Source organism: Grus americana, chromosome 13, assembly GCF_028858705.1.
Source record: "Grus americana isolate bGruAme1 chromosome 13, bGruAme1.mat, whole genome shotgun sequence".
Classification (NCBI taxonomy): domain Eukaryota; kingdom Metazoa; phylum Chordata; class Aves; order Gruiformes; family Gruidae; genus Grus; species Grus americana.
The window spans coordinates 10,343,186-10,360,169 of NC_072864.1; the positions used below are offsets into that span (position 1 = coordinate 10,343,186).

General features: G+C 38.5%; 1 protein-coding gene across 8 annotated transcripts in view; it reads right to left on the reverse strand.

Annotated features, from left to right (window-relative positions):
• CMTM4 (CKLF like MARVEL transmembrane domain containing 4) overlaps positions 1-16,984 on the reverse strand; it is a 59,776-nt gene that overhangs the window by 39,746 nt on the left and 3,046 nt on the right. The window lies entirely within an intron of this gene.

The window sequence follows — 16,984 nt, forward strand, 5'->3', positions numbered from 1 at the left end:
ACAGATTCAGGATCTCCACCAGACTCAAAAAATGCCTGCTTTTTAAATATTTTTTATAATCAATATGCTAATTTTCATATAAAAGTATATTTTATCATTCATCATTCGACAATACAATGAGGAGCTAATAGATGAAGGAAAAACTCCTGGTGCTGCAAACACATACATCTAACTGGGATGATGGTTAGTCACACTAAATTCAGAAGATACCTTGGTAGAGTTAACACAAATGTAGACTTTTGCAAGACAAGAGAGTTTAATTTACTATTTAGGATAAAACAGTGAAACTCATTATATTTTTAAAAAATCTGCCCAATGGACCAAACTAAAATATATAAAATTCATGCATCAATATTAACTACTACTGATAGCTACCACTTAGATACCACTGATTAGCTACCACAGAGCATACAACTCGCACATCTAAGTATGTTTCAAACTGATTTCTCTTTAAATATAACTGGTAAAAGAAAAACAGTTACACAGACTTGTTTTGTTTTGTTGTTTGGTTGTTGGTGCTTGGTTTTGGTTTTTTCCATGGCAAGCAAGGAAGGCCTGAAGAGTGTTTTGCTTTTGTTTTCAAGACAACAACCCCCCCACCCACTTACATTTTTCAGAAGGAATTCACTTTTTTGCTCTGCCGCAAAATTGTAGTGAGACCATAGTAAGTCACTTCAAGTTGAGGATGAAGAACTCAGGGAGACAGCCTCCTCAGAGCTAAATATACCGTAATTTGAAGGTTTTGCACAAACAAGACATAAGTTTAAAAGATTGACAGAAGCCACAATACAAATCCCTTTCTGCTAAATCCTTCTTTGTCAATTTCAATAATGTTTTGCAGTTACGCTTTCTTCCAGCACTTTTTATGCTTCACCCATTAATTTCTCTTTGCCATCTACAAAAAAACTAGCAAAGTGAAGAAAAAGGATTTTGAAAGAAGTTACCATTTTTGTCACTAACATCAGCAGTAATTTTAAGTAAAGGTCAATACCCTGCATGCTTCGTTTGCCACACACTTCAGAATACAGTAGCTTATTTAAGTTTAAAAATGGATTAAACCACAGCACAATAGTTTCAATAAAAAAACTCACACTTGGGTAGAAAGTCTCTCACAGCTCACTTAACACACTCTCTTTAAGAAAGCATGTGCCATATTAATTTTTGCCAGCTAATAGAACAGGCCAATTCACATAAAAAATTCTGAATGGATACCCAGTGACTAAACTTCACTTCAGATTTGATCTTTGACATTCAATAGCTTTGGAAAAAAGAAAGAATATGCAGTGAAATGCAACATTCAGAAAACCAGAATCAAAGTCAAACTATGATTTCAGCAATGACACACACACACACAAAAAAGTACTGTCCAGAACACAGCTTCATTTTACAGTATTAGCATGTAATAACGTCCACCTTTTCTGTGAACACAAGCCTCATAACTGAAGGTGACATTGAATACAATTTAAAAAAAAAAGTAAAGCTCTCAAAAAATATCTTAGTCATTTCAAGCAGGATCAATATCACATAGTAACGCTAAATGTTAGCTGGCAAAACTTTGCTCCAGTATAACAAAGTCTCCATTGTTCTTGCCAGTATTTTTGATATGACACTTCTAAAACTTTTATTCTTTTAAAAGAAATGGTTCTGCAATATTTTCTACAAATACTGTAGTACAAGCCCAAACAATATTAGGTTCATTTCTAAAAATACGAATGGCTCTGAATTGTGCCACCAACATTAGGCTGAAGGAGCCAAAAACTCTAGCACACCAATTGCTATGCTGGGTAACTGCTACTTGGCATATGGAATTTCTGTTGTTTTGCTGATAATAATCTTACACTGCTCCATACCAGACAGCATTTTTCTTTCAGGCTAATATACTCATCTTAGCAGTCAAAGCTCAAAAACGATGAAAGAGTTTCTTGCATATGGCCTTAGAAATAAATTAGGTACCGAAGAGGCACTTGGAGCAATGAACTCTAATCATCGTATGTTACTTATATACTCCCAAGCTCAGAATCAGTAAGTAATAAACTTCAGAGCAATTCTACCTTAAGACTTCATTTTATCCCTTAAGCAATTATAACAACACATTTACCTGTGACACACAAGGAAAAGGGTGTTAGTCGTGTACGCTTAGGTTTGACTTAACCCAAACCATTGCAAATACAAGTAAAGATGTGCCATCAGTTTAAGTGCAGTGACATTAGCTACAGTGGTCTGGGTTGTGGCAGCCCAAGTGTATTGATATGTTTATCAGAAAGGTTGGGAGAAAACCTCAATTGCTTCAGTTTACCATGGAGATTCTGGCCACAAAGTGGTGGCTGTGTTTTGGAAACATGCACGATAACTGACTATTAACAGGGGTATTATCATCACAGAGTGACACCCGAACACTTGTTGGTTGGGGGGACAGGGAAAGGAGAATGTTCCCATGCATACAATTTATTTGTAACACTTTTGTACTTCAAGAAAGATTCCAACTATTTTTCTTGCAATACAAATATATTTCACCCTTCTTGAAGATTATCCATCCTGCTGGTGCTACAGATACCTTCCTGTTAACTGCCCATTATTTGTCTCGTAATGAATGCTATGACAAAAAATGAAATCTGGACTAATCAACACATCAGAAAAAGCTATCCTCCCACAGAAACTTCCCTTTTCGTAAACACAATAAAAATATCAGTCTTTAGTATGAAATATTTTCTCTCTGAAACATCAGGGTAATCTTGTCCTCCTACACATTTATAAACTTGCCAGAAACATCTTTCCAATTAACTACAAGTAATGTGAATCTTCTATAAAAATATATAGTGCTGCTTTCACTGACCATTCCACTCAGAGATGAATCTAATTTTGTTTCTAATAAAAAAGCAAACTACTTTAAACACATTATAGAATCAAACCCATGACCTAGCTATATTACTTCAAAGTGTTATATAAATGCTGCAACATGAGCCAAAGCTTGCCAAAGGCAATGGTTCATCCAGTGATCAAGTTAATTAAAAAAAAGTGTTAACATTGAAAGTAAAATGTTCCATTTTCTCTGCATTTTTAAATTTATGAAATAAATAACTAATGAGACAGGCTATATAAATTAAGTAGTGAGTTAATACAATTTTGCCACTCAGAATACCGCTTGGCTGATATGGCCATAAAGAAGACTGATGTGATCATAAGCGCACCCTGAGAATGTCCCACTGCAAACTGCAGACAGACCAAAAGTCAATCTTGGTCTCAGCTACCCCAGCTTATTTTCTGAGGGATTCCAGTGCAGGTTTAGTGCTAACCATTTTCTCCCATTCTCTCAGAGAACTATAATGAAAACATCATCTTTCTAACCTATGTTTATCTCCATTGCCTGTCTACAACCCATCACTGCCTACTGAATTGGCTAATCTACATGCTGCTCACAGCTTACCAAGGCTCAAAGACCTAAAAAGTCACTTCTCCAGAGCTTCCTAGGCTCCTTCCTCTGCCACACCACACATCCAAGATAAAATTGGTGCCTTGCCTTGTACCACGTTGGCTATACATACTCTCTTGGGAAGAGGGAGGAAGGACAAAGACGCTCCAGCCCTCCTAAGAAGCCTCCATGCTCCGTCCAGACACCATTTAAGGGAGCAAAGACTCACGCTGTCCCAGGTGTGTGACTGAGGCACAAAATTGCAGCAGAGAAAAACTCTCACTCCCCAGCTACTAAAGCTTTGCTCTTGCTTTGTAACACAAGTCACTAATGCTACCTCGAAAAATCAGGAGACAGGCCTGCATCTTCCTCCCACAACTGCAGTTGCAGGACTAGCTAAACAAACAAACAAAAAAACCCCAAACCCCAAAACAGCGTTGTATTGGAGCACAGGTCTCAGTCAACAAAAAGCATGCTGCCATTTGTCCAACACAGGAGGCAACCCTCACTTTTGAGTCACACCTCTTCTCATAGTTTAAGGTGATGAGTTTTGACAAGTTTTTCCACAAGCAGAAGTTTCAAGGTTGGTTTACCAAGGAAAAATGAGAAGTTGAATGTGGTGGAGATCTCCTCTTTCATGAATTACTGTGCTCTCCCACAAATGACACAGCTACAGCTTTCTCAGGCACAGTCAACAGAAGAAGTTTCCTCTGAAGGATGAAACAAACCTTTTCATCTGTTTTTCTCTGCACCGAGTACTTTAGAGAGTTTTCTATTCCACCCTAATTCCTCCAATACCCTAAGATTTGTATAACTCTCTTTTATTATAATCTTTCTCTTTTTTAACAGTTGCTTTTGGTTTCCTTTCTACTGTCACTCTTCTCGAAGTAAGTACAGTGGATATTGTGTTGATACACAACTTTGTCATGGTGGAAACATCTGGTTATTCTACTGGATGCTCAGGTCCGTGCAGAGGCATCCCAGGCTACCTGCAATACCATCTTTTTCCTGAACAAAGGAGATGCAAGGGTCTGGTCAACAAAGCAGGATCAACAAGAATGACCTTCAGGGTAAACTGAGAAAAGGTCTGGGTCTGCTCAGACTCGCAACCCAACGTGTGCAATACAGCTGTAACTCTATGACAGAGCAAACCTCCCCCTGCTCTTCATCCCTCATCTCCCACCACCACATAATGCAAAGGCAAAAGAAAAAAACCTCCAAGTAGAGGATTAAGTATGAGATGTACTTCCCAGTAACGATTTTTTGTGCTTTTTGTCTTGAATAAACTGGCAAACTTATCCCATTTTATTGTTTCGGATGTTCAGGACTGCTAAGATAACTCATGTACAGCGTGAGTCTATTGCACTTGTATTAAACAGCACTGAACCCCCACATAAAGGCTCCATTCAGGGTGAAGCAGCCCCTCACTGGAGGGGATAAAGCGACCACAATTTAGGGCCATTTAATTCCTGTCAGAGACCCTCTATACCAGGATCCAATATCCTTTAAATTAGCCACATTAGCCTCCTACCATTATTGTGTTCATCTCAACTTTCCTGTAAATTCCCCTGGAGAAGGGCCCTTAATGAAGAAATCATCTGCCTTAGGGCTATGTAAATGGCTTATATTTACATCACTTTCTTGGCAACACAGGCAAGTCAGACATAAAACACTGTATTTTCCCAAAATGGAGAAAATGTGCTATGACAGGCACCAATGCTGAAAGAGAGCTTTTAGGAGGTTGCTAATGGTGTATTTTTCCTGTCAGAACATGTTGTGTTTTATTTTTGAAGAAAATAATCAAACAACTTTGCACTAAAAATAAAAAAGACAGTTCTGCAATGAAAACAAAGTAAAAAATGAGTTTTCCTGTTTATCTAAAACCTTACCACAGAAAGCCTTATTGTGTGGTTAAATGACATAATTACGCATGATTTCCAAAAAAACCACAAAATGGTCAGCATTTTTTCTGCCTGAAAAATACCCACAGAATTTTAGTAAGAATGTCACACTACCAAGACATTTTTACATCCAGACTGTTTATATTAATGGTACAACAGAATACATATGCACAAAATAGAGAAGAAATAAATTGCTTTTACACCACTTAAAGTATCTGAAGACATTAAACTTTCTTGAATTAAAATCTAGATTTATTGTTCTCATTTACTTGGCCCAGCAGTCCCAACTTAATGCATGAAACCAAGAGGGTCTCATTCCTTGCAAAGCACATGCATTTCCCACATCTAAAACAGCTGGCACAGATATGAATATTTGGGATCATATGGCTTAAACACAGTCCTGCTTCTCCAGCAGGAAACCATCTTTTACCCTAAGCAGAAGAATGACTGATTTCCCGCCTGTTCCTAGTCTGTATCCTTAAGACTAAAAGAAATGTGTTATTAACTCTGGTGATTGGACTGCAAGGAGCCTTAAATCACAAATGAGTATTAAAACTTTTCTTAAAAGATAAAAAATTGAGGAAAACTACGCTTACCAGAGAAGGAAGCTTAAGAAGCACCAGTGATTCAGCACCCTGGATAAACTAAATTGTGCTCTAGTGACACAAAATACAACACTGAACAAATCCAGGGGGGGAATCAACCAGACCTCCAAACTCAACTCTGATTTGGTGGCAACGATAGAAATAATAGCAGAATGTTTAAATTTCAGATCTTCATTGCGCCTCTAGGGTTTTGCATGTAGTTGCAATCCTTAAGTTCTCATTATTTCTTAGCTCACTTTTGGATACAATGTGGCAAGACTTCAGCACATTAAATATTGTGAAATCTTTATTAAATCAGCTGATCTTTTGCCACCTCCAGCAGTTTTCTATAATCCTTGAAAGATTCAGCTACTGCTAACTTCCCCTTCTCAACTTAGGCAAAAGACCAATTCTAAATACAGAACATATTTCTGAGGCCAGAAACATTTTGATGGCATATTATGAGAAAGGGTCATATTTGAGTACAAAGGTAATCAACACTCAAAGTCAACAACAGAATGATAGTTGTTTTGAAACACTAAGTACATCAAAACTCTTACTGTAAAAAAAAAAATTAACTGGACTTAACTAAGGTGAACAGAAAATATTCTCACTTTGCTAAAACAGAAATGTATAAATTTTAAAAGTGAACTTAGTCATAGAGTCTAGAATGAAAAAAAGCTGCAGACATGAAGTAGTAACTTATTTCCTGCTAACTGCATTAGTACAGTGTTTTGCTTATTGCTTGGACGCACCTATGCAATGAACATTCTTATCTGCTAAACACAAAAGCAATTCCAGTTCGAATACCATTAAACAAATAGTATTCTACAGTACAAAAATATTTTATGGTTTGGGTTTTTTTTAAAAAGAAAAAACAAACATAGTTTTTCCTGTTACTGCTAAATACTTTATGGTTTTTTTTCACATTACTTTTATATTGTCCTCAAAGTAAATCCATTTTAGCATTCAAAGTAATAATGGAACACGCAGACAGTTGTGAAGCCCTGGTTTGCACAACTCCCGTGCGGCTCATTCTGGAGTTGCCAGTGACCAGACCCACGCCACGCTGCCCTGCACAAGGTGGCCTCAGGCTGCAGCATCAGACTCCGCCGTGGCCACCACCTCCTCCCTTTCTCCCCATAACAGCGGGGTCGCTGCCCAGGTGGCCCCTCACACCAGTGCCTTCTGGCATTCCAGGTGCAACCTCCTGGCACTGAAGAGTCACCTCACAACCCCTGCTCTCGGCCCCATCTCCAACAGTATCTGACCCACTGTTATTTTGGCACCCAGAAAAATTTGCTCATCCCTACCTTGTATACTTCGCAGAACTGACTGCAAGTTTGTAACATGCCACCTGTCCCACAAACAAAACTCCATCAACAGTTTTGTAGCAACCCCATCCTATAGGAACGTTCATTTGAAGATGAGAGAGTGCCCCAATCTTTAACCAAAGGCGAGCAAAACACACAAAATATAACCAGTTTCTCCCACCGATTTCTTTCCATGGGGACCTGTGCCTCCAGTCCCCAGAAACTACAATTCACGTGTATCATAATTCAAAATATTTTCATAAATAACAGGTCCTGCAAGACAATGAACAAGCCCCAACATACCGAGTTACACATTTCTAACTGTGTAATTTCTATGCTGTATTACTCCTATTACTCCTATGCAACCCAGTGAAATGAACAAAGTGGAAAGGCTTATTCCATATCTATAGCACACTAAATTGTGCCAATGGCTTCAATAAGCGGACATAAAACAGTAAGTTGGGGGGGGTGTCCCCCTTTTAACCATTTCCTGATACGAGGCTTAATTTTCCCATTCATTGTCTCATACTCATTTTGACAGACATCTGTAAGCATAGCTTTTTATAGTCATCTCTCTCTAATTCCCCAACATCAGTGTCCTGGTTCTGGCAAGGATAGAGTTAATCTCACAAAGAGCCAGGACAGGTGAGCCAAGCTGGCCGGGGGCTATTCCATACCGTGTGACATCACGCTCACCATAACAGGGGGCCAGTCGGGCAGGGGCGGGTTCGGTGCGGCTCTGGGACAGGCTGAGCGTCCGGTCCATCGGTCGTCGGATCGGTAAATTGTTCTTTGTTATCACCCATTGTGAATATCTGTTATCAGTACTGTTGTTGATTGTTTCCCTCTCCCTTGCTGTCCCAGTAAACTGCCCTTATCCCAACCCTCGAGGCTTTGCCGTTGTTTTTTCCGTTCTCCTCCCCAACCTGCCGGGGGAGGGGTGAGTGAGTGGTGCGTGGCACCCAGCTACCGGCTGGGGCTGAACCACGTCAATCAGAAGCTAGTCTCTCTAATGATACTGCCCGGTGCAAGACATGGCGGGTTCCTCAGAGGCAGCTCACAAAGGTCAGGCAGGAAAATCCTCTCAAGGGCCACCTCCACAAGCCTCAGCATACCCTTGCCTATGGTAGAGGAGCAGAGGGGGACACGCCACAAAGCAAAGGGAACTCTTGTAGACTAACCACTACAATACGTCCACATCAGACTTCAGAACAGTGCTCCAGAGTGCTGGTAAAAACCATAATTCAATCACACACGTAACAGAAAAGTGGAAATTCTTAAACAATAAAACTACTCAACTACGTTTCTTCAAGTTCAATTTTATCATAATTTGACTATTATTTGCATATCATGTTCTTAGACAAGCTAGGTAAAAATAGGTCAGAAAAATATACATTTCTACAGTGCCACACTAAATATAATTTTGTGTATATTGAGTCCTCTGCATCTTCCTCAGCCACTGCCAGCTGCACATAGTGCGGGCAGAAGGGTGAGAGAGGGGAGAATAAAATATTTTTCCATCAGTCCCATTTGCTGCTAGTCCTACTCATGCAGGCTTTACTACAATAGTAACACAGAGTAAAAACTGACTACAAGAAACAAAATGGAGAAAAAAAATCTAGCGTAACAGCTGAATTCAAGAAAGTATAGTAACCCTCATTTTCAGTCACCAAGGCAGGGGAAGATACAACTTCGTTTCCTTAAAAATCATTGGTAATTCCTGTCTATCTTAAAGACTGATTTAATAGTTAGTATCACTAAAAGTCACTAGTTTTGTATCAGCATTTATTAGTGCGTTAATAACAACTGTGCGGGATGCTCAAGAGAGCATGTCGAGGAGAGGTACCTCTCAGTACATTGTCCAATCTCCCATCCCCAATCTTCCAGCAAGGGTACAGTATCCTTTCCAGTCCATTTCCTAGTATTTTCTATTAAGTCAAGCTGTAAGAACTCATAACTTATCATATCTTTGCTATTTAAACAAAATGAATACAGTTACCCTATTTTTGTCTTCAGGCTGCACACACGTGTTCTGTATGGTACACATACACACTCTGCTGGAACACAACAAGTTAGTGAGATTGTGTTTGTATGATTTTTAAACAAAGTAAAAAAAAATTGGCTATTGCTTCACTTATTAGAAATCTCTACTCAGCTCTTTAAAAAAAAAAAAAAAAAAAAAGAAAACATCAACATTTTTGACCGGACTTCTTGTTCCCATTCACATTCATAGGCCAACCTGTGTTGGAAACTTGGCTAGTCAGAACAGTATTACAACACAGTACTGTAAATCTGTAACAAACAGTAGGATAAATTAATTGGTTTAAAGAAGTAAAGGTGTACTCAGATTTTGTCAAGTATTCAATCTGCTCAGCCTCCTGTTTAACTAGCCTGTTAGGCTATATTAAAAAGTGAAAGTTCTATTTTAAGACTATCAGAATCAGTCTGTATCCTTTAAAACTCCATTTAATCCAAATTATGAGTAAACATCAAACATCCCACAAATACTAAAACAAGAAAGGAATTTTAATGAGAAAACAATCAAGAACTTAAAGTAGTCCTAAGGAATCTATTAAAGTTTTTTGGGGTTTTGTTTAAAGGAAATGGTGCAAAATGTCCTTGCAGTCCCAACGTTCCCAAGATTGCAATCTGAAGGTCCCCTTAGATGCCATGCCTTAAAAGGCAAAAAGAGTCTAGACATACTGGTAAAACAGAACATTAAAAAAATAGATGTAGGCCAGAACATTAAAGAGCGCTGCCAGCTGTACTGGGGAATGCATGAAACCTTCAAGCTTGCCTTGCTATTTAGACTGTCTTAGAAGCATTATACAGTAGTATCTCATCCAAAATAGAAAAGAGCCCACAAACTTTCATTGCATAACTGCAAATCCACCTACTCATGATTTTATAACTCAGGAACAGATCTGCCTAAAGACTGCAAACAAACTTGGCATGCTGCAGAGAGAGAACTGTAAAATGTCGTTAACAGCACAAAAGCCTTAAGACTCTGGCAATAATGCCTTCACCTTCTCGGCCATGATTCTTACGGTACTGCCACCTGAAGTAAACATCCTGAACATCCCAAAGACTCAGGACACTATCCTATAATTCGGGAAGAGCACTTTTTCAAAAATACTTTTAAACTATTAAGTGATAACATCATCTAAAATTAAAAGATCCCAATGTTTAATAAAAGGTTTCATCTATGTTACATAAAAAGTTTCTAAGCATTAAATACAACAATTAGATTTAGAAGAGTATATGATCAAACAACTAATTTATTCACAACATTTAAGTGACAATAGTTCCTAGCATGAAAATAATTTCATAAGACACAAGTTACTACTGAAGGTTATTAAAGACTCCTAGAACTTAAGTATTTCATAATATTCACAACCGTGCTTGTTGCTTTCTTCCATGAACATTTCAGTTTAAAACGTATAAAAGTACAGAAAATAAATAATATGGAACTGCTTGTTGTTGATTCATAAGTAATTTCGCAAAACATTGACAGAACTGTCACAAGCAGTGCTGTATCACTGGCAGATTTAAACTATTTTAAAATAACAATGTTTATCTCGAGTGAAAGTTACAGCGAAAGTATGACCGTATGCAACTCCAGACCTAAGCACAGGATATATTTCTACATACCAGGCACATGGCTGCTGTGCTTTTAAGCTATACTGTAATGAAGGGAACTATCACAAACAAGTTCAGCTCACTTGCAAGCTGAACACTTTGTGAATGTACATACAAGCTAAAAAAAATTTGAAGAAGTATCTTGAACAAGACATTATTCAAACATCAACATCTGAATATCAAGTTACATATTAAAAACAGTTTAAATGCAAACAATGTTGAAGACACTTGTTTGGGTAAAAATCCATAATATTCTTCCACAAGCTAAGGCATTAAATACCAGAGCCTTAATTACAATTAAATACAATCATCAGAAACATGATACTTGGAGTTATAGTTCCCAGTTTAATTTGCACGCAGTGAGATCAAAACATTAAAAATTACTCTGCTTACCTGAAACCACATTTCAGGCATTACACTATTCTAATAACATACTGCAGTGTGAAAACAGATTTCATCCTGGACATCTACTAAATAAAACAATGCTCAAGACCCATCACTGTAAAGACTTTATTACTTGATTCATGCTGTTGTGTACTGCATGGGCTTCTCAGTTTGGCTGAGTGCTATGCCAGCTCTAAGATCTCTTTGCCCATAGTCACTAATATTTTTGATCCATCTTCCCTCTACTCATGGTTGTATGTTCTTACACCTATTCTAAATCAGGTTGGTGTTATCCAGCTTTTGCCTTCCTCCTCCCGTATTCTTAGGAGTTGATGGTACAAGTTCCAGAGAAACTGAAACATTACTTCCATGTTTTGGAAGCAAGTAACTACACAAATTACTTAGAATTAGGTGATTTAAAAAAAAAAAAAATCAGAACGTATTTTTAATCCAACTCTAATTTAGAAGTAGCTACTACTACAACTACAGAGCAACAGCAGTTGACCCACTGTTAAGGTTATTCATTGTGCATGTAGTCCTCTTCGCATATAAAATTTCAGTATAAAATTACTTGTTGAGGTCTAGAAGCAAGGCAGGTATTTCTGAAATGCAATTTTGAGCACAGGATGATGACTCAAAGTGTGCAAGTTGATTTAATAAAATGATGCATTAGTTCACATCAGAAATAACAGACTCCTATACTGTTTATGTTACAAGAAAAAACACAACTTCTTAAATTTCTAGTCCTTCTTCTTGTCTTCTTATCTCAAGATGATAATTAAAACACTAGGGAGGCTCATCAAAAGACATTACCAGAAAGATTACAAGAAAAGAAGACAACATTCCAAATAATAATACCATTAGAACTACATTTCTTACTGCAGCATCTACAATTAGTATTGCATATGTATCACTATTACACTGGTTCATAATGGGAGGGAAAAAAAAAAAGAGAGCACACTTATTGCAGAGATTATAGAAATTTCTTCTGAAAGCAGAATTTAAAACTATCCACCATCTTAGAGAGAAATTTATAGCAGGAATTTGGAGTTTACTTCAACAGTACGACACCAGCCCACACTCAGATGGTAGTTAAGAGACACCATGGAAGAGACCAAAACCCATTCACCTTTCTACGGAAAGACAATCACAGTCTTTTCTTTAGTTGCACACAGAAATAATAAACAGCAAAGTTAAACAGAGTTAGCTCATCATTCTTCCCTCTATGGTAAATGTCAGCACAGCAATGCAGATCTACAACATTTTGAGAGAAATCTTTCCAGACAGAAATCCAGAGTTTCAGAGACACTGAAGTGACATAAAAGCCAAAGATCATCAGTATCCACTGTCATACTTAACATCTTCTGAAGCAGCAGCTACAAATACCACTGAGAATCAAAGCTTAATATACAACAAAGTCAGAAGGATTTCTTACATAAACACACATTTATTGTTTGGAAATTAGAATAAAAAATGGAAGATACAGGTAATCACAGAATGACTATAAATTACCAATGCAATCCTAGGACGTAACAGGAGAGGTATCTCCAGCAGAGGCATGCAAAGTGACGTGTCATTGTACGTACTGGTAAGACACACTTTAAAGGTTACCTATTTCTCAGGTTGTGCCTACTGAGAAAGGATTACTTCAGTCAGATGGTGGTGCAAGAAAGGACTGCCAGACAGTCCCGAGACCAGAGTCCAAAACAATTTTGTGTTGCCTTGTGCAGCAAGATGAAGGCTGGCTGAGTGCAGACAGCTGTTTGGAAGTGCACAAAGGAGTAAGGAGTAGTTAGGAAAAGTGGCAATGTTAACACAAGAACAAATGGCTACAAATTTGCTAGAATTACGTTCACACGGAAAATGAGGACTGCTTCTATACCTCCAAAGTGCAGAACAAATGAACAAAAGCTAACTTTAAGGCAAAACTACCACTTATGGGAAAAACCGCCAGGTACAGGACTGCCTGTGACACTGAAGCTGCCTTAGAAGGCTCAGATGTCTCCTGCAGTGCTCTGCTTCTCACTGAGACCACCGAACGCTTTACATCAGGACCGATGACCTGACCACTGCAGAATGACCTTACCACACAGTGAATCTCATCTACTGACCTCCATTAGGTACAGTTTAATTTTCTGTAGCTTCGCTAACACCCTATTTACATAAAACCAAACTTTACAATAACTAATGTGAAAGAAATCTCAATTTATTCATATTGCATTCAGCGGCCAACTGGTAACTTCTACGATTTATGTACGTAATGACAACTGCCTGTAAAGCACCTGTCTGCCCGCTCTGGCAACCCATAAATGAAGCAGATGAGGAATCACACTGCTGTGCAGCTGCACAGGACTACTGCAGAGACCCCCAGGGAGAAAGGAGCAGGCAAGAGTTCGACATGCTCTAAGATGTGACACACTGGACCGGGGTGGGAGGTTGGGGACTCCATCTAATCCTCCCCTCCAGAAGAGATCAGAGTGAGATGCTGAGCTGAAGGCACAAGAAAGCAGCGATAATTAAATATGAGATTACTGAACACCTCATAATAGTTTTCAACCGGCTTCTAATAGTTAGCAATTAGCTTACTCCTTGGACCATAAATGTTATTACTCTAACTTTTTTATGTAATTATCAATGGGAATTCTCGACAGTCTTATTACCCATGTAGGCGTGTATTACAGGCTTTCTGAATTTTCGTTTTTTCATTGCAATAGGTCCCGATAGCCAAGAACTTTACTGTAGTTCTGGCCTTAACCAATTTCTGGATCTGGAAACATAGAATGACAGTAAGCCACAAAACAACTTTTTCCAACATTCAGCTACTCTCCACCAATGAAGATGGAACTTTTTATTCTGAAAATTGTGAACATATGAACTACTATTCCCACCAGATTTCATTTAGCTCAAAAATCTTGCCTCCACTGACGGGCAATAGCTTATGCTATAGAGAACAAGATGAGAGCAAGCACGCAGTGATACTTCCCAGTACACTCATCAGCAACTTGTAGCTCAGAGACCTCCCAAGCAGAAGTATTATCTTCTTTAAAAGGAGTCTCTGATGGATTTTTGTAGCATTTGGAACAGACGCATGAAGAAAAGAAAGACTAGGGCTGTCCGAGCCACAGAAGTCATCACTAACCACCACAAATGCCATCCTCTTTGAAGCTAGCACATGATAAGGGCTTTCTGACGCTCCTTCCATCAGAAGGTTGCTCTGTAATCTTACCGCTCCAGTTAAACCATTCCTAACTACTGCCAATGTCACAAGAACTGGCCGGGCACGATTTCTCACATCAATTGTCCCAACTATTAAAGGTGATACATATTACTTTAAATCAAGTGCCTGGAAAACCTGGCAGGTCCCCAGGGAGAACCAACGAGACTCCCAACAGGATCCTGCCTGGTTTCCTCATAACCGCCTGACAAACAGCCCACTCAGAGCTACCGTTCCCAAAGAAAACGAGAAGCAGACAACAGTCATGATTCACCATGGGAATTTCAGTGGGAAATATATGTCTATGCCCAACTTTAATGATAGTAAGATCCTTCAAGGTGCAGAATTATAACACTCAAGGAAAAATAACGATGCATTTAGAAAAGCTAACGAGAAAAATAAAGTGAGGGGAAAAAAAAAAAGACAGGCAAACTCAAAGAGGTGGTACCTGCTAAGCATCCTGTCTCTTTTGGATGACAGCGATGGGCCCCTCCTGATTCCTCACACAGTAAACACCTTTCTTCAGCACGTACACTCAGAAAAACAAGAGTCTCTCCTTAGGAAATTCAAGGGAATGGGGAAGTACCACCAAAATGAAACAAATCATTTGAGGATGTCCATAGGAAAGTTTTCTAGGGATATCTGTTTGATTATTGTACAATAATCTCCATGGGAAGTATTAAAGCCCCCAAAAGCATGAGAAACTTAAAACCATGCCAGAGAGTAATGAAAATAAACTCTAAAGAGCTTTTCTGCTCTGGTCTCCAAGGACAGCTATCTAATCTCTCACATCTGCCGTATGGCAAGGTACTGCTCCATCTAAACGCTGGAAAGTCAGCTAAGAATTTCCACCTAGATTTCAACTTCCCCAAAGGAAAAGCACTTCTTTGGAAGTACACAAGTGTACTGGCTTCACCCTGACTTCCATTTCAAGCTCGAACCCTCATTTAAAAAAAACAAACAAACAAACAAAAAAACCCAAGCACAAAACCAAACGTGAAAGCTCTGTACTACTTAAAGTCTTCCCCTGCCATTCATTTCCCTTCACACCATTTTCTTCCCACCTGCCTGATGACACCCAATCAGGTGTCTCAGCCACCCCAGTAGCCCTGAAAACTCCCTTCCTGATATGGTCCAACACTCACCACCTTCCTTCAAGCTGCTTCTTTAAAAGAGGCTTACAGCTCCAGCCTCAGTCACAGCCGATGTTTCCTCACAGATCCAAATAAACACACACACACACCCCCCCTATTTCAACAGAACAAGAAGATACAGGGAAAAGAGCTACTTTCCAAAAGGCTCACCACCTAACAATAAAACTTCCAAAAAGAGGAAAATCTGTTCAATACTAAGCTGTTCCACATGGGTCCTTTTTATTACTTCCTCACTATTCTTCATATTGAATATTACTGACCATTAGCAGGCAGACGTACGTACTACACAACTATTCAACTTAGCCTTAACTATTAGTAAGAAGCCCTAAATAGTAAAATACAGTTTTCTTAGTTTGCATACACAATTTAAAATGAACAAAAATCCATAATGCTATTCAACCTCTTCTGGGAGTCAAGGGAAAGAAAGCCAAAATACAACTCAGAAATAAGCAGCACAATACTATACATGAATCATTATCATAACTCATTATGAGGCTTTGGGCAACGTGGTCTAGTGGAGGGTGTCCCTGCCCGCAGCAGAGGGGTTGGAACTAGATGATCTTTGAGGTCCCTTCCAACCCAAACCATTCTATGATTCTATGATTATGTCAGTGCCCCTTTGAAAGACATTTTAGGGCATATTGTCTTTAAATATTAAGAAATATGAGTAAAAACTGTTCTTCCCCCCTAGCAGCACTTAAATTACTCCATATGCCTAAAACATCATACTGCTTTCCATGTTGTAACAACTTCTGTAACAATGTTTTGGATCAATACAGACAAATCTACAACAAAATATTAGAGCCCTACAATTGTCTATTTTCAGTCAGCTGTGGTCGTTGGGGTTTTTCCCCCCATTCCATGTTCTTTCTGCTTTTGACAATCAAAAATGGGCATCTGGAAGAAGAGCCATTTAAGCCACAATGCCCAACAGTTATCCTTCACATACATCACTACAAACTAATTTGTGGAAAGTCCTTCCACTGAAGATTAGAATGAACAGCAATGTTTGTCTTGAGCTGATACGTTGATCTGCCAATCATATATGTATTTTAAGACAAATCCTGATGCTAAATGAAGCACATGCATTGTAATCTTTCCTGTAGCATTCTTTTTACTACAATATATTTAGAGACCTTTTATCTAAACCTATACTTGTTTTTTTCCTTTTTTTTTTTCTTTAAGTTTTCTTGGGTGTGCAATAAAGGGAGTTCCTCCTCATTTTTAAGAGCCAGAGTTCTATACTATGGACTTTGATACATTTTAGTTCCTACAATATTTTTGTAAAGGTATTACTAAACATTATCATTAAAATAATTATACTTGGCAAATCAGCGAATTAAGTGCACTGTGGAATGTGGTCTCTCTTTTCTTTCTTTTCCAAAA